This window comes from Malaclemys terrapin, chromosome 1, assembly GCF_027887155.1.
Source record: "Malaclemys terrapin pileata isolate rMalTer1 chromosome 1, rMalTer1.hap1, whole genome shotgun sequence".
NCBI classification, from domain to species: domain Eukaryota; kingdom Metazoa; phylum Chordata; order Testudines; family Emydidae; genus Malaclemys; species Malaclemys terrapin.
The window spans coordinates 353,963,509-353,985,961 of NC_071505.1; positions in this window are offsets into that span (position 1 = coordinate 353,963,509).

Consider the following 22,453-nt stretch of genomic DNA (forward strand, 5'->3'; position numbering starts at 1 on the left):
GGAAGGTTGGGATCAGCCATGGAGGGGTAATGCAATCCCCTCTGGAGGGAAGGGGCCCCCACTGCCAGTTCCTTGCGGGCCTGTTCCCAGCTCTGCTCACCCCTCCCCTATTCTCAGCAGCTCTATCAAAGTGAGGGAGCAGGGACCAGAGCCTGCTCCTGCTCCGGGGACAGAGAAGTAGGATCAGGACCTACCTGGAAGTGGGGGGTGTCGTTCCAAGTGCCCATGGTGAAGATCTGGTGGAGAAGCGCGCTCAGGAGGCGAGATTCCAGCTCCAGGGACAGTGGTGGCTTCAGTTTGCTGGCAGAAGAGAGGAGCCTGTCGTACACTTTGCAGCACCAGCATGGTGCTGGCACTGGCATGGACATCACCCCCTCCCCCACAGTGATCCCCTCCCCACAGCCACTGTAACATTCCTGGAGTGAAATCCACCCCCCAGCCAGGAAAGAGGGGACGTTCCCGCCTCCTCTGCTGGGGGATGGGAACAGCCACAGCTGGGGGTAACCTAGGCGGAGGAGGATCTGTGACTCCCAGCTCTGGGCCCGATCAGCACCAGGGTTAGGGCAGCTGGACGGGAGGGTCCTGATACCTGAGGCTGCAAACCACGTCCATGGAGCTGGAAATGATGGAGCTCGGCTCTGACACCACAGGGAGAATTTCAATCAGCTCCTGGGAGACCCCAAGGAAACAAAACCATGTGTGAGACCAGGCCTCACAGACCCAGAGGCACTTCCCAGGGTGGAGGCCAAAGTGCTCTGCAGAAACAGCCAGTGTCACTCCCACCCCCAACCAGCTGGGCCCCCCCATTCCTCCCATCCATCAAACTTCCTTCCCCCTCTCCCACCCAATTCCCCCCTCCCCTCCCCTCCTTTCCCCTCCGGGCTTACAATTCCCCACTGCCAGCTCCTGATCAGTGTCACAATTATCCCCTTCCCTGCTCCCCAGCCCTCACCCCAGGAACCCCTGTCCTCTGCTTCCCCCTCCAACCCAACTAACGCTTCCTCCCATGTCTGGCTGCCTCGCCCCAGGGGCTGGGCACAGGGTCCCACTCACCACAATGCTCTCCACAAGGGCCGCTTTGGAAATATAGGGCTCCAGGGTGTCCCACCCCTGCTGCTGTGCCAAGACACACAGACTCAGCACAGCGTCGAGGAAGCGGAGCTGATGGGCCCTGTTCCCCATCAGCTAGGAGTGGGGTGGGGGGAGAGAGAGAGAGCCTGTTACATAGGGACCTCCCCGCCCAACCCAAACCAACTCTAGGGATCAGGACCTCCATGGGGTTGAACAGGGAAAGCCGCCCCTTCCTGAAACCAGTGTACAGACCGGGGTTGTAACTTGGACAGTGTCTGCGGGGAGTGGAAACCTTGGCCTGTGTGGGACAAATGTCCCCACTTTGGGGTGTCAGAGAACAGAGGAGACGTGTCCCCCCATTGGGGGTGAGGGATTCTCTTGGACAAAACCCCCCTGCCTGGGTGGAGATGGAACAAGGGGCAGGACGGACTCGGTGGCAGTGCAGCTGGGGGATTTTTGTACCTTATCTCTGCCCTGGAGATACTGATGGATCTCTGTTATGATGTCTTGTTCCAGGGACACATCTTCCTCCTCCTCCTCTTCCTCTTTCTCGTCCTCATGGGCACTGGGGGGCTCTGCACCAGGGGGGAAGGAGAAAGTATAATCCCTTCTGCTGCTGGGGGGATGCAGTGGACAGAGAAGGCTCCATGTTTCCCCTTTCTCTGTAAGAAGCCCCATGGCAGCGCGGGCCCCACCCTGCCCCTGCGAGAGACGCCCTCAGCCCCATGAGCCTCAGGGCCCCGTGGGAGTCGCCCCCCCCCCAACATGATCAGGGGAGGCTGGAGATCCCCAACTCCACCCAGCATCCCCTGCCGCGGGGTGTGGCTGTGCCCCCCCCACTAGTGTTAGTGGGGCTCACATGGGTCAGTCCCGGCACCTTGGCGAGCCGATGGGCACAGGGGGTTACTAGTCCCCCACCGCCCCAGTCCTCCTCCCTTTCCCCTGGGTCTCCCCTCACCTGCAAAGAGGGAGCATTCATCCGCAGGCCAGTCAGACCATGCAGAGGAGCTGCTGCCCCCTTGGGAGTACGAGAAGCTGCTGGTGTTTGTCCCAGAGTCGCTCAGCTCCTCCTCCTGGCTGGCGGGGGGCTCCTCAGGGACCAGGGTGGGGCTGGCGCAGGGCTCCTCAGGGGCCAGGGTGGGGCTGGCGGGGGGCTCCACAGTTGCCAGGGTGGTGGGTGGCTCCTGCTGGGCCCTGGGGTGCAGCTCCTGGCTCCTTGGCTTCCTGTGAAGGAAGCCCCAGAGCTGCCTTGCCCGGCTCCTGCCCTCTCCTGGCTCCCTCCTCCGTAGCTGTACCCGGGGCCACCTCCATTTGGGCCCAGAAGGTGCCTCAGGGTCAGCTAGGGGAGCTGGTGTCATCCACTTCCTGCAGCATGCCAGGCAGCTCCTCTGTTTATGCTGGCCACCAGCCTCTTCCCCGCCCGTGGGGCCAGCGGGGCCGCTCTCCTCCTCAGAAAGCCGGATGTTCTTTCCCTCTGGCTCTGGAGCCACCTGCCCGGCCTTCCTCCTGAGCATCTGCCTCAGCCGCTCCATCCTGGAACTGAGTGGGGAGCAGCCGTGAGTCTGGCTTCAAGGCAGCCTCTCATTAATGGGGCCTGCCTGCTCCCCGGCCCACCTCCCCTCCGCTGAGGCAATTTCTCCTCCCCACACATCCCACCCCAGGGCACAGGGACCCTCCACCTGGGGAACAAACTCTGCCAAGGGACGGGCTGGGAGCCCTATTGGTGGGATATTTCCACCACACTGGAGATGGCTCTGGAGAACTCCACTTACTTACTCTAGATGGGATGGAGCTGGATGGCAGATGCTTGCTGTTGGTCCTTCCTTTACCCTCCTCCTCGATCCTCTGCACCCAGGTGGCCTAGAAGGGGTGCTGCAGAATCCCCTGCCAGCAGGGCAGGGGGTAGAAGTGGGGAGATCGAAAGTGACTGTGAAAACAAGACAATGTTTTATTGCCAGGGGATGGATAAACTCAGGCGAGCAGCCAGGGATTCACAACACTGACCGACGAACAGAAGGACACCTCCCATCTCAAGGTCTCCTAGTATCTCACGCACATTCCTGAAATGTGAGGGCCCAAGGGCTCTAGGGGAGTGTCTCCAGCCCCACTGTTGGAAACAGAGGCCTTGGCAGGAAAAGCCACTGCCTCAGGGTTGCACTGGGAGTCAGGGATAGAGCCGAGGATGGAGCCCAGGAGTCCTTTGTCCAGGCTCCCGCACTAACCGCTAGAGGAACACTCCCTTCCAGAGCTGGGAAGTGCTAGTCTCCCTGGCTCCGAGGGTGACCTGTTGTAGTGACTGACGCATTTGCTACTTGTCCCCCATCCAAAGCCAATAACACATCTCTGTGTTGGCAATCATGAGTTAGACCTTCTCAGCACCCCTCTGTCTCCCGCAGCTGTCAGGTATTCCTTGGATTATGGAGGCTTGGATGCTAACAGGACTGGAATTTGTTACTGGCTCCCTGGGTGGTTCTAGCCAATGAGGGTCTCAGTCTAGCCTCAGAGGCCACACCCCCAGACACTAAAGATCAAGGTGGATTGATTTCATTCCAAATGATTTGGATTTATATTTTTGAATGATTTTCCTAATGAAAGATTGATTTTCATGAAATTCTAAGTGGTGGCCGATGACAGAACAAGGAGCAATGGTCTCAAGTTGCAGTGGGGGAGGTCTAGGTTGGATATTAGGAAAAACTTTTTCACTAGGAGGGTGGTGAAGCACAGGAATGGGTTACCTAGGGAGGTGGTAGAATCTCCATCCTTACAAGTTTTTAAAGGTCAGCTTGACAAAGCCCTGGCTGGGATGATTAAGTTGGGGTTGGTCCTGCTTTGAGCCAGGGGGTTGGACTAGAGACCTCCTGAGGTCTGTTCCAGCCCTAGTCTTCTAGGATTCTATGAATAGGTAACCATTAAAACATGCTGGTTTTACAGGATACATAAGAACAAAAAGGTTAACTGAAACATTTTTTTTCATTTCAAACACACTGAGGTAAAGAAGTATCTCTAGTTCGTGCATTGAGCTGATTGTTCCTGGTCATAAACCTCCTTCCAGATTTTAGAGGTAGTAGCTCACATCTCCTCCTCTCTAGCATTTATTCATATATTACAAGAGGAAAAGAAGCCTTCATTCTTTTTCAACTCCCAATCAGTTTCTTAAATTGGAATGAAGTAGCTGCATCAACTGAAATGAAGAAAATAGTCTTTTTGCACCTGCAGAAGAGGCTATTGCTGCCGAAATCTGGCTGAGTATTTCAACAACTTCTGCACCCCCAGGTGCTTAGGCCATGACTTCCAACAGTTCAGTGGTTTGACTTCCTCTGAAACTTGGCAGCAAACATGGACTTCTTCATCGATGTATTTATTTAAATGACTTTCCTAGGCTAGAGCAACTATAGGCCTTAACATAGCTTGTCATTGTTTCAAATTTTATACTTGATAGGTTTGTTTAAAAAAAAAACCTTTTTAAATTTAAATTTTAAAAATCCAGTTTAAATTTAAAAAAAAATCTCTTTGGGGGGGTTTTCATTCTGAAAAAGCCATTGATTGGTATTCCCCTTGATTTTAGAAGAACTACTTCATTTGAGAGAATCATAAACTGCTCATATTCTCTTAAAGGAGAGGAGGCAACAAAATTCATCATATCATAATTTGTTGCACCTTATTTGCTCAGTCTTAAACAAACAAGTGTCCAAAACTCTAGTTAGTCTCTTTTATGTAGGCCCAGCTAAGAGGTGGTAGGGGGGCAGGAATGCTGTCTCCGTCCCTGGACCAATATTAATTACACAGGATATTGCCACAAAACCTCCATTTTACTGCCAAATTGTCTAAGCCATTCCTCTTCTGCGCTTCCTGGTTTATACATTTCAAATCTACAAAACCTTCCCCTTGACCGTCACTGCCCACGTGGTGCAGCAGGCAGAGGAACGCGAGCAGTAACACTGTGACCCCAGAGGTAACTCAGCCCCCCTGTCACTCACTGACTCCACTAACCCTGAGCATCAACCCAAAGCCTGCGGCCTGCCTTGGGCATCGCTCCCATGGAAACCTGCAGGCTCATTTACTGACTTATGCAAATCACCTGTGGAGAGTTAGCTCTGACTGTCTGAATTCACTCTAAAGCAGTGGTTCCCAAACTTTAACAGCCTGTGGACCCCTTTCACTAAAATGTCAAGTCTCATGAACCCCCTCCCAAAAATGAATATTTCCAGGGATTTTCAACTTCACCTGAGTATAAATTAGAAAAGAAGTGATCTTGGAAATATACAATTTGTTTTTATGACATGCTTATTACACACTATTCATTATTAATTATTATTTATCATTACAGTATTCTTATTACATTATGAAAACGGCAACACTCTTCCAAGATCTCACTTTCATAGCTTGTATCACTTGGAATAAGCCTGTTATAAGACAAGGCTCCTATGTTTCATCAAGGAGTATCAGATGTGAAACAAGCATAAAAGTATTTAAGAAGCCAACTTAAAGAGTTCCTCCTACACAAGCATTCAGGTCTTGAGCAGTCCAGGCAAACAACGCACATTACAACAAAGTTTAAACTTGTTCTTCATAATAATTTTAAAAACAATCCTAGCTGCCTATTTCATTTTAAAAACAGCCAAAAATATCTATCTCCCTTTCCATTTCTTATAAGGAATCTTGAAATTTAAATCTCTTCAGTGTGATAGATATGCTTGCTTTGATCTGCTTACCTCTTGGAAGTCCAGGGGCTCTGGGTTGCTGGCCCCATAGTGCCTGGGGTCCCTAGGGACAGCTCTGTCCGCCATTAGGGAATTTTTTCCCGAGAACCCCCTGTAACATTTTGTGAACCCCCAGGGGTTCACGAACCTCAGTTTGGGAACCACTGCTCTAAAGTCACAATGCCCTTCAGCTTACAACACCAATGTAAGGGACAAGAGGGAAGGAGGAAGAGGGAAGCAAAATGATCAAATTCCAAACACCCCCAGCGAGTCACAGATTCATAAATTCCAAGCCCAGAAGAAACCACTGCAGTCTGACTTTCTGTTTTGCTTCGGCCATAGAACGTCCCTCAAAATAATTCCAATAGGAATTAGAGCAGATTTTTTAGTAAAACACCCAATCTTGATTTTAAAACAGGCAAGTTGTGGAAAATCCAGCACAAGCCACAGTGAATTGCTCCAAACTCTGATGTTTAAAATGCTCGCCTTTTTTCCAGTGTGTATTGGTCTAGCTTCAACTTCCAGCCACTGTCTGCTCATAACCTTTATCTGGTAAAGTGAAGAGCCCATTGGTAAATATTTGTTCCCATAGGCTCACCGCTTAACCTTCTCTTAGATTGAGCTCCTGTAGTCTGTCACCACAGGGCAGGTTTTCTAATCCTTTCATCATTCTTATGGCTCTTCTGTGAACCCTCTCTGATTTATCAGCATCTGTCTCAAATTGTGGACACCAGAAATGGACACAATATTCCAGGAGTGGTTGCACCAGTGCCCAGTACAGAGATATTGAACCTCTATACCTCTACTTGAGAATCTGCTAGGAAAGAGTCCCCTATCTTGTCCTTAGAGCCTATATTTTTTCTTACCTTCTACACAGATGACAATTTCTTTCAAAAAAATCCACACCGATATGAAAAAAAATTCCTCAGAATGTCCTCCACAACAACCGTCTCTTGGTCCTCTGAGAGAACCGCGAGATGGAGACTTGCTGCAGCAAGGCTACAGGGGGTCTCTGAGGTTCCCCCTGCCCCGCATCCCTGTCCTGCCTGGCTGTTGTCAAGGGAGCTCTGTGAGGTCACAGACGCCTCATCACCTTTGCCCAATAGGCTGAGTTCCTGCCAAAGGCCTTTGTGAAGTCACTGCCACACTCACCTTTCCCTTGCAGGCCTGATGCCTGCCCCTGGCCAGCCTGGTTGGATGTTTGAGCTGCACCCCGGATCTCCCCACTTGCTCATTATTGATTCTGGGGAGCAACCAGGCCACCTGGTAAAACAGCAGAGTCTGTTCCTCACCCCACACTGAGTTTTTCATAGAGGCCCAGATTGTGATACAATTCAATCTCCTAATCTGGCCTCTATATCACGGGCTATGAAATTTCAGAGTCTCAGCACCCTATTAAGCCCAATTGCTTGTAATTAACTAAAAGGACCCTTCCAGAATGAAAGGCAGTTGTGATGTGAGGACACCAGGAAACAGAGACTTCACCTCTCCCCTGGGTAATTTGTTCCAGTGGCTTGTCTCCCTCGCTGTCAGAATTAAACGTGAAATTGACAACCTTTGATAAGGGCAAAATTTATGACAATTTAAATAGAAGAGAAAAAAGAACATTACGTGGAATATGTTCACTGCCAAGTTTTTCAGACAGTCGCACCACTGATGTGGTAGCTAAGGCCCTGGAAGGAAAGTTAGCTGAAATGCTAGCCTAGCTTTGGACAGCAATAACTTCCTTGAAAGGTGCAGAAAATATTGTCTTCATTTCAGTTTATTCAAATAGTTCAGTTCAATCGACTAGTTCGTTGAAATTCAAGAAAGCCATTGGGAGTTCACAAAACAGGCAAACTTGTTTTCCTCCCTCAATCTATGGATAAAAACTACGTGTGAAGGGATGGATCTACTGGTTCATCAATCTAGAAACACGTGGAGACCAGAATGTATCATTTCAGTTCACTAACCACACATCAAATTTCCTTGGTTTAAGAAATCAGTTAGTTTTAAAAGCAAAACATTTTGATACAACTTTTTTCTTATGCTTCTCTTTCTAGCTCTGGCATAACCTTGATGCGTGACCAAAGAGAGGTCACTTCTTTTCTTTTTCCCTCTGTATCATGGGGATGGAGAAAATTCTCTAAGTCCTAGCAGGAGAGAGATTTGAGCATGTCAGGCGTGTTAGGGCCCTTGTGCTCTAAAGGACAATGGATGATTGTTGTTTGGGACAAGAATCCCGACGGATTTGATACTTGTCCCCCAACCAAAGTCAATAGCACATCTCTGTATTTTCAATCATGAGTTAGACATTCTCAGCACCCCTCTGTCTCCCGCAGCTCTCAGGTGTTCCTTGGATTATGGAGGCTAAGAGAACTGGAATTTTTTACTGGCTTCCTGGGTGTTACTAGCCAATGAGGGTCTCAGTCTGGCCTCCGAGGCCCACACCCCCAGCCACTAAAGATCAGGATGGATTGATTTCACTCAGAGTTTTTTGTATTTGTATTTTTGAATTATTTTCCTAATGAAAGATTGATTCTCATGGAATTCTTAGAGCTGGCAGATGACAGAACCAGGAGCAATGACCTCAAGTTGCAGGGTGGAAGGCTTGGATATTCGGAAAAACTTTTTCACTAGGAGGGTGGTGATGCCTTTGAATCTGCTAGGATAGAGTCCCCTATCTTGTACTTAGAGCCTATATTTTTTCTTACCTTCTACACAGATGACGATTTCTTTCAAAAAAATCCAGTCCGATATGAAAAAAAAAACGCACAGAATGTCCTCCACAACAACGGTCTCTTGGTACTCTGAGAGAACCACGAGATGGAGACTTGCTGCAGCAAGGCTACAGGAGGTCTCTGAGGTTCCCCCTGCCCTGCATCCCTGTCCTGCCTGGCTGTTGTCAAGGGAGCTCTGTGAGGTCACAGACGCCTCATCACCTTTGCCCAATAGGCTGAGTTCCTGCCAAAGGCCTTTGTGAAGTCACTGCCACACTCACCTTTCCCTTGCAGGCCTGATGCCTGCCCCTGGCCAGCCTGGTTGGATGTTTGAGCTGCACCCCGGATCTCCCCACTTGCTCATTATTGATTCTGGGGAGCAACCAGGCCACCTGGTAAAACAGCAGAGTCTGTTCCTCACCCCACACTGAGTTTTTCATAGAGGCCCAGATTGTGATACAATTCAATCTCCTAATCTGGCCTCTATATCACGGGCTATGAAATTTCAGAGTCTCAGCACCCTATTAAGCCCAATTGCTTGTAATTAACTAAAAGGACCCTTCCAGAATGAAAGGCAGTTGTGATGTGAGGACACCAGGAAACAGAGACTTCACCTCTCCCCTGGGTAATTTGTTCCAGTGGCTTGTCTCCCTCGCTGTCAGAATTAAACGTGAAATTGACAACCTTTGATAAGGGCAAAATTTATGACAATTTAAATAGAAGAGAAAAAAGAACATTACGTGGAATATGTTCACTGCCAAGTTTTTCAGACAGTCGCACCACTGATGTGGTAGCTAAGGCCCTGGAAGGAAAGTTAGCTGAAATGCTAGCCTAGCTTTGGACAGCAATAACTTCCTTGAAAGGTGCAGAAAATATTGTCTTCATTTCAGTTTATTCAAATAGTTCAGTTCAATCGACTAGTTCGTTGAAATTCAAGAAAGCCATTGGGAGTTCACAAAACAGGCAAACTTGTTTTCCTCCCTCAATCTATGGATAAAAACTACGTGTGAAGGGATGGATCTACTGGTTCATCAATCTAGAAACACGTGGAGACCAGAATGTATCATTTCAGTTCACTAACCACACATCAAATTTCCTTGGTTTAAGAAATCAGTTAGTTTTAAAAGCAAAACATTTTGATACAACTTTTTTCTTATGCTTCTCTTTCTAGCTCTGGCATAACCTTGATGCGTGACCAAAGAGAGGTCACTTCTTTTCTTTTTCCCTCTGTATCATGGGGATGGAGAAAATTCTCTAAGTCCTAGCAGGAGAGAGATTTGAGCATGTCAGGCGTGTTAGGGCCCTTGTGCTCTAAAGGACAATGGATGATTGTTGTTTGGGACAAGAATCCCGACGGATTTGATACTTGTCCCCCAACCAAAGTCAATAGCACATCTCTGTATTTTCAATCATGAGTTAGACATTCTCAGCACCCCTCTGTCTCCCGCAGCTCTCAGGTGTTCCTTGGATTATGGAGGCTAAGAGAACTGGAATTTTTTACTGGCTTCCTGGGTGTTACTAGCCAATGAGGGTCTCAGTCTGGCCTCCGAGGCCCACACCCCCAGCCACTAAAGATCAGGATGGATTGATTTCACTCAGAGTTTTTTGTATTTGTATTTTTGAATTATTTTCCTAATGAAAGATTGATTCTCATGGAATTCTTAGAGCTGGCAGATGACAGAACCAGGAGCAATGACCTCAAGTTGCAGGGTGGAAGGCTTGGATATTCGGAAAAACTTTTTCACTAGGAGGGTGGTGATGCCTTTGAATCTGCTAGGATAGAGTCCCCTATCTTGTACTTAGAGCCTATATTTTTTCTTACCTTCTACACAGATGACGATTTCTTTCAAAAAAATCCAGTCCGATATGAAAAAAAAAACGCACAGAATGTCCTCCACAACAACGGTCTCTTGGTACTCTGAGAGAACCACGAGATGGAGACTTGCTGCAGCAAGGCTACAGGAGGTCTCTGAGGTTCCCCCTGCCCTGCATCCCTGTCCTGCCTGGCTGTTGTCAAGGGAGCTCTGTGAGGTCACAGACGCCTCATCATCTTTGCCCAATAGGCTGAGTTCCTGCCTAAGGCCTTTGTGAAGTCACTGCCACACTCACCATTCCCTGGCAGCCTGATGCCTGCCCCTAGCCAGCCTGGTTGGATGTTTGAGCTGCACCCCGGATCTCCCCACTTGCTCATTATTGATTCTGGGGAGCAACCAGGCCACCTGGTAAAACAGCAGAGTCTGTTCCTCACCCCACACTGAGTTTTTCATAGAGGCACAGATTGTGATACAATTCCATCTCCTAATGTGGTCTCTATTTCCAGGGCTATGAAATGTCACACACTTTGCACCATATTAAGCCCAATTCTTGTTGTGCCTTTCTTGGCTAGATCGAATTAGCCCTGCCCCATGATATCCGATCTCCCCGTCCTGCTGGGAGCCCCCGAGCCAGGAGCACCCCAGTAGGGGCCTCCTTGCTGTTTGTCTGCCGGGCTGGTGACAGGACTTCCTCTGCGTGGGGATATCAGATGCACCTCCAGAGGCAGTGCAGAAGTGAGTGCACTGCATCAGCCCAGCGTTGGGCTCAGGGCTTTGGCCTTGGCAGCTTCTGCTCCAGTCACGTCTCTGGGTGCCCGGACTCAGAGCTTCTGGCCCCCTGTCGCTGCAGCCAGTGCTGGGGAACTGGGCTCAGGACTTTCATGCCCCTCCCCACTCCTGCTGGCACTCTGGGTGTCCGGGCTCGGGTCTTCTGCCAGGCATCTGCAGCTGGGGCTCGGGGCTTCCCTTGCCATTCCTTCTGGGGCTCAGGTGTCTATTTTTCTAGATGTCCCGAAAATGGTAGGAGCCGAGGTGCTCCCAAGTAGTAGGTAGGAGCTGAGGTGCTCCCAACAGCAGGAACCCTCCTGCACATCTGGGAACCTCCTCTAGCTTCAGAAAGGTTGCTGGCTGCTGCCCTTGGAGCTCAGGTCTGAAGGCACCACACACGTGAGGGTGGCCATGCTGTGACCCCTACAACAACCGCTGAACTCCCCTATTCTCCTATTTTGGTCAGGACCCCCATGGTTACAATACCATGACATTTCAGATGGAAACATTGGTCAATTTCAAGGCCAGAGGGTTTTTAAATTAGTCAAACTGAGCCCTGAATTTGGTAGGGACCCGGCTATTATGGAAGTCCTAGCAGGTTTGCACTCCCGGTTCTCCTGAAAGGCCATTGAGAATTCATGCTGCCTGAGAAACTTCCCAGAATAAGCTACCAGGACTGGGGGGGATGAAGGAAACCAACCAAACCTGAGCTAGGATGGAGAGCATTGATCCGAGCGATGTTTGAACCCCTCCACCCCCACCTGCCTGCCTGCCGTGAAATGAACAGAGGGGCACTGAATCATAGAATCATAGAATCATAGAATATCAGAGTTGGAAGGGACCTCAAGAGGTCATCTAGTCCAACCCCCTGCTCAAAGCAGGACCAATTCCCAGCTAAATCATCCCAGCCAGGGCTTTGTCAAGCCGGGCCTTAAAAACCTCCAAGGATTTCTATTGGTGAACTTGCTACAGACCGTGGGCTTCAGCACAAGCCATGGAGCCCATACTCTGACCTCTTGGATAAACAGCAACGTTGGCTTTTTAGAAACCTTCCCCCCAGTGCTCTGCATCCACTTGGGATTGTGCCCAGCAGAGGCTGGTGGAGGGGAGGGGAAGGCAGAGGAGGCCATGCAAATGTTGTGGCATCTGCACTACCCCACAGACACACACCCAGCAATGCACGGCATAATAACCAGGGCAGTAAATGATTTGGCCATAACCTCCAAAATCCTCAGTGTTGAAAGTACAATTTATCTAGAAAACAATGGGAGGGACGGGTTAGAGAGTTGCAGTAACCACCTGGATTTCCAGTCTCTGGCCAGGCACATCCCCCTCTCCACAGTTTTCACTGATATCTTCTCCAAACTGGTCCTTCAGATATAATCTGAGGTCACATCCTGGCCTGCAGGGACATTGGCAGGATCTTCACTGTTCCCAGCTGCAGCATCACCCTTGTTATCCTGCCTGATAAGGATCCCGCCAGGGCTCAGCTAAATGGCATGTATCATGACAGGCTCTTTGCTGAGGGTCCTTGACAGCACCCGCACCCAAACCCCTCAACCCCAGCCCCACCCCAGAGCCTGCACCCCCAGCCGAAGCCCTCACTCTCTCCCACACCCCAACCCCAATTCTGTGAGCATTCATGGCCCTCCATACAATTTCTATACCCTGATGTGGCCCGTGAGTCAAAAAGTTTGCCCATCCCTGGTCTAAGCCACCAAATGTTCACAGTTACATGGCCCATGAAGCTCGCTTCCATCACTCACTGGTTAAAGCCCCTTTGTGCTTTCTCCCGTTCTGCCCCCCAAACTCGGGAGGAGCTCCCTGTAAACATCAGCAAAACAACCTCCTCATCCCAGGGATTGTTTGATTCTTCAATTATTCCCATGTCCAGCAGGCTTGCCAGCTCCTTCTGAACCTGCTGCTGCAATGTACCAGTTCTGTGGGGTGCTTTGCTGGGTGCAGGTTGTGATCCCACAGTGTTAATCTTAGGCAACTTTTGTGAGTCAGGCCTGGCCTGCTAGATCATCCCTGGCAGTGACTTTTCAGCACAGTCATAACCTCTGTCTTTTCAGTTACGGTGACCTCTTCACACACCTCAATGCTCTCGAGTGGTATTCAGGCATCAGATCCGTAAGGGGCTGTCTTACAATCCTTTGCACAGAATAGCATCTTGACAACAGCTTCACTATTGTGATGCACTTTTAACAGCCCGAGGTGCATCCCTGCTGCGGGGCCTGTGTACTTTGCAGGTAACAGTGTGACCCCTCCCTACCACCTCCGAAGGCCCCTCCCATCAGTTTTGCAATTTGTACTTTTCCACGAGGAGTAACAACTGCAGCAGATCACCTGCATCAAATGATCACTCACAAGGACAGCAGGACCCCGTTTATCCCATCGAATTGGGACCAGGGCCAGACTGGTTAACCAAAACTTCAGATAATCGGGTGAATGGGAAAGTGCGAGGCTGCAGCGCCATCTAGTGACCATAGCAGATACTGCTCATTTCTGGACCTGTGTGTGCTGGTTGTTGGGTTAATATGGAGAACCGGATAATGGAGGGTTGGATAAACAGGGTTCTACTGTATTGTGCTCATCCCATTCTTTCCGAGCTGCTTGGCTTTTAGTGAGGCTTCGCTTCGCTATTCCAATCATGGATTTAGGGAAACCTAATTTAGGCTCCTCCCTGTGAAAGGGAAAGGAAAAGTGAAGTGCTTCAGTAAGAGTAAACTTACCAGAATGAAATGGTTCCATTGTTTTCTGTTTCAAAAGGGCATTTGGCTTCAGAATTTTATTTCATTTTTTATGAGATTGTGTCTTTTATGTTTTGTGGCACACAAGCAGAGAAGTTAGAGAAAACATAAAATTCTCTTGCTGGAAGTTCGCAATGTTTTGCTAATTTGTTTCTTAGGAGCCAGAACAATAATGTGTGTGGAATCATCATTACTGTGTATTCTGTGTAGTTATGTTGTTGGCTTCTTTAGGAAATTTGCAAAAGAGGATCACTGGGAAAGCCTGTCCCCCCCATTCCCCCCCCCCACACACACACATACGCACTGCACATTTGCTGCCCACTGGTGCTGCCTGAGCAGTAGCATTGTGACATCAGAGATAATCCACCACTCAGCACTCCCTCCCTCCAGTTCATTTTCATATTTGGGGAGAATGGCTAGCAACCTGGCTACCATGGCAACAGTTCCCTTTGACAACTGATTGCCCCCAGAACATCATCACAGGAAGGAAGTTGGTAATGAAACAGGGCCACATTTGGACAGGCAGGACAGCCTCCTGCTGTGCTCATTTGGGTTTGTCCTGTGATAGGGTCCAGTGTTTTTTTTCCAAAGGGCAGTTGTTTGCTACTTTCCATAGTAAGGGCCAGGTGAAAACAAGAGGAAAAATTCCAGCTCTTTTTCTTGGATATTGTTTATCTGCTTCTTACACATTCAGGGTTCTAGCTTAGAACTTTCACTGAAACAGAAGTTGCATAAAATGAGTTTTGTTTTAATACAGTTTAATTTAATTACTTTCCATACTCTGATCAACACAGCACTGAGTGGTGAAACAGAGATTTTCACAAAGATAACAATGGCAATAAACTATATACTGAAAACAACACATGAGTAAGAGCTTCATTGTTTAAATAACACTGTGATGTTATTGATATAATCTGGGACCATATAGATCATTGTTGCAACCAAGGTCCTGTAGTGGCACCCAAATCTTGTATAAAGGGGGTCAAATGGGGTGTCTAGGACAAGGTTATGGTTTACTGGTTATGATTATGCTGTCTATATGTGTGTATCACTTTTGTAGCTGAAGTTATGAATATTGGCTCTATACTGTCTGTATTTCAAACTTATGCTATGCTGCTGGGTGACATCCCAGACAAACTGGTGTTAGCTCTGCCTAGCCTGCTTGATGGCCCATTAAGGACCATCAGCTATACAATGGACCCATTGAGAGAAGGCAGATACGCCTTGTAACTCAGCAAAGTATGCAGGGACTGGCCCATGTGACTCCAGACTCCATTTTTGCTGAAATTTTCCACAGTAAGGACAAAGAGGTGTACTTACACCTGGAAAAGACTATATAAGGCTGATGCCCCATCTCCATCTTGTCTTCAATCCTGCTTCATACCTCTGGAGGAACTTTGCTACAAGCTGAAGCTTTGAACAAAGGACTGGGGACCCATCCCAGCGGGGGATGTATTCCAGAGACTTGATTTGAACCTGCAGTTTATTCCATCGCTGCTGCAAGCCTGATCCAAGAACTTTGCCATTACTGTATGTAATTGATTCCATTTAACCAATTCTAACTCTCATCTCTATCTTTTTCCTTTTATGAATAAACCTTTAGATTTTAGATTCTAAAGGATTGGCAACAGCGTGATTTGTGGGTAAGACCTGATTCGTATATTGACCTGGGTCTGGGGCTTGGTCCTTTGGGATCAGGAGAACCTTTTTCTTTTACTGGGGTATTGGTTTTCATAACCATTTGTCCCCATAACGAGTGGCACTGGTGGGAGTACTGGGAAACTGGAGTGTCTAAGGAGATTGCTTGTGAGATTTGCGGTTAGCCAGTGGGGTGAGACCGAAGTCCTCCTAGTCTGGCTGGTTTGGTTTGCCTTAGAGGTGGAAAAACCCCAGCCTTGGGCTGTAACTGCCCTATTTGAGCAATTTGTCCTGAGTTGGCACTCTCAGTTGGGCTCCGCCAGAACCGCATTGTCACAGTGGCGTAGTCGTGCTTGGATCCACAGAACCAGGTCAATTAAGCTTTGGGTCAGAACCCCACGCTGTCCAAATTTGAATTTTGGGATTGAGAGTTTGGTTGGTTAAAGAAGAGTGCAATGGGTGAGCAAAGAGCATATGAGGGCCTTGACAAAAAAGCCCTGAAAGATTTGTGTTCAGAAAAGGGGATAAGCTTTAGAAAGAAAGCTACAAATCAAGAACTGAGAGATCTGTTAATGGCCAGTGATCAGAAGGCAGAAGCAATTGAAAAGCAAAAGGCAGCAAGTAAACTGCAACTTGAGCATGAACAAAGACTGGCAGAAATTCGATTGCAGGAACTAGAAGCTGAGGCAAAAGTGCAAAGATTTCAGCTCCCAGTCAAAAAAGCAAGGGAAGAAAAGCAGAAATTGTATCCTCTTGAAAGTCCAGTTTATAACAATGTTGGTATGTTGTATAACTCTGAGCAGTTGTCTGGGTGTAACCAAATGTACCCCAATTCTGCCACCTTTTATGTAAATGCTTTTACTGTGTGTTCAGTAAAGAGTGGCTCCATAACTTGTGCCAATGCTCTGTATGGGAGTGGTAATGAAAAATTCACAGAGAATGTAAAAGTCAATGGTAAAAGCTGTTTAGGGCAAATGATGGCTTCTAACATCACTCTGGTTAAAGCAGATCTTGTCAAAGAGGAAGATTATTTACCAAATCAGAGTGTGAATGTTGTAGTCCTCTATGAGTTTACTGTAAGCGTGCCTTTAGCCAGAATCCACCTTGAATGGAATGGTGCTAAGCATAAAGTTATAGCTGGGGTAAGGAAGTTATTGCCTAAGGATCTTTTGATTGGGGAAAATGTTAAAGCTTTGTTCAGTCCAGGTAATCAGTCACAGGACAGGAATAATCTTAAACCTGTGTCTATTGTGGGCAATGATTTGCCTGGGGAGGGTTGCTCCAAAGGTTTGTCTGAGAAGAGCCATTTGTCTGTAAATGAAGTTTCTGAATGTCGGTCTAGTGTCTCTGAAGTGAATCTGGAGTTAAATCAAGAGCAGCAAAATCTTATTGGGCAGGAAAATGTTTCTCTGGAGCAGATTAAAGTGGATGGTCAGGTGGAAGCCCTAACTGAGGAAGGAAAGGGTGGATTTTGGATGGGTGATGCATTGGTGGCTAGTACAGCTTGCAAAAGTGAACCTGAAAAGGGTAACTGTGATTTGCTGGCAGTGGCTCAGTGTAGTAAGAAGAGCAGTTTATCTGTTGGGAGTGGCAAGGTGCCTGGTAAGGAAACTGCCCCACTCTCCCAGTCTTTGTCTGTAATCAGCCCTGTGTGCTGGGACAAAGGAGAGGAAGGCAAGAAAAGTTTGGAGAAGCCAAGGCAGCCTTGTGAGCTGATGGATTTGTCTAGTCAGCAGTTTGGGAAGGCAGGGATAGTGGAAGATGAATGTCCCTATACCTTACCTGTTTCCTGTGTGGAGAATAGTGATAGTGAAGGAAATGTGCCTGTATCTGTCAGGGGTATTGACTTGCCTATGGAGGAAGCTACCTCAGTCTCCAAGCAGTTGTCTGTGAACGGCCCTGTGTGCTGGGACAAGGGAAATGAAATCCCTAGCTGTGTGTCTGGTAAAAAAGAAGGTGTCTCCAGCTCGTCTTTGTCTGTGGAGCAGACAGAAGGTGCCTTTCAGCCTGGGATGGTTGAGAATAGTGCAGTTGTCTCAGAGTTGGTTCTGAATTCAACTAAAGCCCAGGAAGGGAATGGTCCTAAGTCTGTGTCTGCTGGGGAAACTGGCACTGTAACTAAGTTGCATCCAGTTAGTGTCTTAGCAAAATCCCAGAGACCAGACAATTCTGGTGCTTATATTTTGCCTATTGCTAGTGTGTGCTTGGTAAAGGGTGTAGCAACTCTGTCTAATCAGGGTAATACCCTAGCCAGGGCACAAAGAGAGCATGAAGGTGATTTGGTTGTGTTATCTACTGATGGTGTGGAAACTTGTAGCAAGAAGGAAAGGATTCCTGAACTTGTGTGTGGCAAAGGGAAGGGAAATGTTTCTAACCTTTTATCTAGGAAGTCTATGGGTTTGCCTGAAAGGGGATTGTGTAAAAATCTGCCTGATGGGCCAAAGGTGATCCTGGATGTAAGTAAGACCCGGAAAAAGTCTGTCGTTTCTCAGGAAAGTGTTCCTTTAGAGCAGGCCCTAGATGAAGAGGGTAAGGGCAAAATTTCTGTGAGGGGTGATTTGCTGCTTAGAAAAGCTCCTGGGGAAAGAAATCCTCATGGTAATCTGTGCAAGCAGTTCCCTGCAACTGAAGGATGTGAGAGTGATTTAATCAAGGAAGTTTCAGTTCCTAACAGCCAGAAATTTTCTGTTGTGAATGGATCCACTGACTTTCCTTTCGAAAGATCCAGTGTGGGTAGCTTTGAGAAGGTCTCAGATGGAGTAAGAACTGTTAAGAAAGTTAAGCAACCCTATAAGCAAGTGGTTGTGTGTGGCCAGCTTGTTGGGAAGACAATGGTGTTGGGACAGGAATGTCTCCATGCTAATTCTGTGAGTGAGCAGTCTGTGCTTCAGGGTCTGAAGACAGATTCGGTTAATGGGGTTTCAAAGCAGAACAGTTTTATGGCTAAATGCTTGAGGATGCAGGGGAGAGCAAGCAAACTCTCACCCTCAGACTCTTTGGATTTGTGTGGTATCTCTTTAAGACAGAGTCCAGCCTTGGAAATGATAGCAGTTAAGGATATGAAAACTGGTGGACTGGCTTCTGTCTGTGGTAATGCAAATTACTTGTCTGGCTGGGAGGGGAAGGACTTGCTAATAGCTGTTAGCACAGAGAGCCCACCCCATCAGCCAGTGAATTCTGTTAAGCAAGAAAAATCAGGGTGTGATCCTGCAGGACAAGGAGGAAAGAGAAAACTGAATTTGGCAAAGGAAAGCCACAGGTTAACCCTAAAATGCCCAAACTCCAATGGTATTGAGCCCAAGGTGTGGCATGACAACCATGATTGTAGATGGACACTTGCAATGGATTTGTTGTTAATGCTAATGGTAATTTTGTAACTAATGTGTTGCTATTACCAAGAACTGTAAGAATGTACAATGTTCCTAATCTGTTGGAAAATCCCTTGAACATGTTAAAAGGAATACATGAGAACACACTTTATGTTAAAAGGCCTTGCTATACTAATGTTTCACAGTTGATGCCTGTGAACAGTATTGGAACTTTGCACAGGAGAAAAGACATTCCAGACCTAATGTGCTGTATGAGAAGGGAAACTAAGGCACGCTACCATATTGCCTTCATGGCTAAATGCCAAGATTCCTGTACTATGAACATCATTAATATCTGCATTTATTTTATGTTAATTGGGTTCCAAACATTTGCCCGAGCTTGTATGGATAAAGTAGCTGTTTTCTTTAGCTCTTGGCAAGATCACATGAGACATACAGGAACCATGCTGCCAGAGCAGATCCAATCCACTATTGTTCTAACCAAGTTTTACCTTGAGTTGGTAAAGAGGTTCAATCATGTTGTTGAACACAATTTTGATAAACCATTTCGGTTGTTCTTTAGCCAGCTAAGCCATAGTGCCTACCCCGATACTAGCCATAGTGAGATAAACCCAAGGATGGGGAGCTCTTGGGATGCAGTCAGTGATGTTTGTGTCATCCCTTCCTGCATCAATTTTGCGTTGGGGGTGTGATGTTATTGATATAATCTGGGACCATATAGATCATTGTTGCAACCAAGGTCCTGTAGTGGCACCCAAATCTTGTATAAAGGGGGTCAAATGGGGTGTCTAGGACAAGGTTATGGTTTACTGGTTATGATTATGCTGTCTATATGTGTGTATCACTTTTGTAGCTGAAGTTATGAATATTGGCTCTATACTGTCTGTATTTCAAACTTATGCTATGCTGCTGGGTGACATCCCAGACAAACTGGTGTTAGCTCTGCCTAGCCTGCTTGATGGCCCATTAAGGACCATCAGCTATACAATGGACCCATTGAGAGAAGGCAGATACGCCTTGTAACTCAGCAAAGTATGCAGGGACTGGCCCATGTGACTCCAGACTCCATTTTTGCTGAAATTTTCCACAGTAAGGACAAAGAGGTGTACTTACACCTGGAAAAGACTATATAAGGCTGATGCCCCATCTCCATCTTGTCTTCAATCCTGCTTCATACCTCTGGAGGAACTTTGCTACAAGCTGAAGCTTTGAACAAAGGACTGGGGACCCATCCCAGCGGGGGATGTATTCCAGAGACTTGATTTGAACCTGCAGTTTATTCCATCGCTGCTGCAAGCCTGATCCAAGAACTTTGCCATTACTGTATGTAATTGATTCCATTTAACCAATTCTAACTCTCATCTCTATCTTTTTCCTTTTATGAATAAACCTTTAGATTTTAGATTCTAAAGGATTGGCAACAGCGTGATTTGTGGGTAAGACCTGATTCGTATATTGACCTGGGTCTGGGGCTTGGTCCTTTGGGATCAGGAGAACCTTTTTCTTTTACTGGGGTATTGGTTTTCATAACCATTTGTCCCCATAACGAGTGGCACTGGTGGGAGTACTGGGAAACTGGAGTGTCTAAGGAGATTGCTTGTGAGATTTGCGGTTAGCCAGTGGGGTGAGACCGAAGTCCTCCTAGTCTGGCTGGTTTGGTTTGCCTTAGAGGTGGAAAAACCCCAGCCTTGGGCTGTAACTGCCCTATTTGAGCAATTTGTCCTGAGTTGGCACTCTCAGTTGGGCTCCGCCAGAACCGCATTGTCACAAACACATATATAAAATATTTTCTTTCTATTTAAAAAAAACAAAGGAAATCAACAAACAAAAAACCCTTCCTTTAACGTTACTTAAGTTTGCTTTCATCAATAAACTAAACCATAAAATAATTAGGAAATACAAAGTCAAGGTTTTAAAAAGGATTAAAAGTTTACAAAGTTTTGCATTCTCAGGTTAGCAAAGGTCATGCTCTCAGAGTTCAAGTAAATTGGAAAACCAGCATCATACATTGCAAGTAGCACCCTGGGCCGGCAAACAGGATGGAACATGGCAGGTACCATTGCTGGAGCAGATGCTGCATGCCAGGGACCAAGTCACGCTCTCCGCCGCAGTGTTACAGCCCCTTGGGAATCAGTGATGAGAATGATGTTAAACCTACCCTGGGCCATTCCACCAGCACAGTATAACCACACCCTGTCCTTCCCCTGGATTGCTCCAACCTGCCTCCTAGAGCAGGTGCTGGGTCGGGGAGACAAGGGATGTGTTCTACATCAGGCACAGAGCCCATATCCCCCCAGTGGCAAAAACCTTCGCAAAACTTTTCAAGATAATGCATCTACATGTGATTATCCCCTGTCCCCTAGAGAAATACAGTGTATTTTAATGAGTCTGCCCTTGCTTGTCTTGATGATCAGAGCTCAGAGGTGCTACAGGGATCCTCTCCCAAATGATGCTATGCCAAACATAAACGCACTTCCATCCTATACTTTGAAATCAAGAAAGACGACATCTCTCCGAAGGTAGGAGTGAACACTATTTCCAGTACAATAAAACTGAAATCTCCTTTTGATAGTTACATCAGGAAATAGCTCTTTTCAGAACACCTTGCCCAAGGCAGAAATTTGCAGAAATCAACTTTTTGATTATTTGAATCTATAATGCAGCCATGTGGGAACAGAAAGGAGATTGTTCTGAGTCTTTCACATGAATTCTCTCTTACAGTCCATACCTCGGGTGACTTCTGGAATGGATTATTGCAATGTTCTCTACCATGAGCCACTCAGCCCAAGCACAGATACTGCCAAATGCAGGTGTCCACTGAATTGCAGGGGATATTACACCTAGGAGGACATCCGGGACCATTGAAGCTAATGGGAATTTTGCCATAGACTTCAATGAGGCTGAGATTAAATATGTGGGGAGTGATGGTCGAGCATTCTCACTGGGGAGTCTCCTACACCTGGAGGTCATTTCCCTGGGCACACACGTCCAAACTCTTGAGTTTTCAAGGCACAGCGTAAGGCTCATCTCTTTCTCTGAGTGCCGTGTGGAGGTTTGGTTGTGGCGAGCACGGCGTATTGGAATGCATGTTCATTAACACTTTGTAGAACATCACTGCTTTGCCGAGCAGAGACAATGTCTACCAAGGCTCAGTCCAATGAAAATAAATCATTTTCTGTGAATCAGATGGGCTTTCAGTGACATAGTCAGCTCAGATGCTCTACAGAGCATTATGTAGAATGTGTTTACATTAGTCTTTTCTCTGATGTTTTTAACTCCATCTTTCCTTGAATTACATAGAGGGGAATTCTACAGCTTCTTTTGAGAGCACTTTTCGCTTGCACATAGATAGAGAGATAGAGAGATAGAGAGATAATGTTTTTTAGGATCTGAGATCTGTGAACAGGCAGGAGAGCTCCTTTAGCATTAAAAATGTATTTATGGTCATCAATCCTGCACTTCCTTTAAAAGTGGGGGTAGGAAATAGCTTAATAGAAATTTGCTAGAATGTAACTATCTGATCTCTGCTTCTGATTCTCTCTTTAGAAGGAATTTGGTCTGCAGAAGCATTTGGATTCACCGGTCTTTTTATGAAACACTGAATAAACACACAGAAATTACCAGATTGGATCAGACCCGAGCTCCATCTAGTGTCTTGTCTCTGATACTGGCTAGTACCAG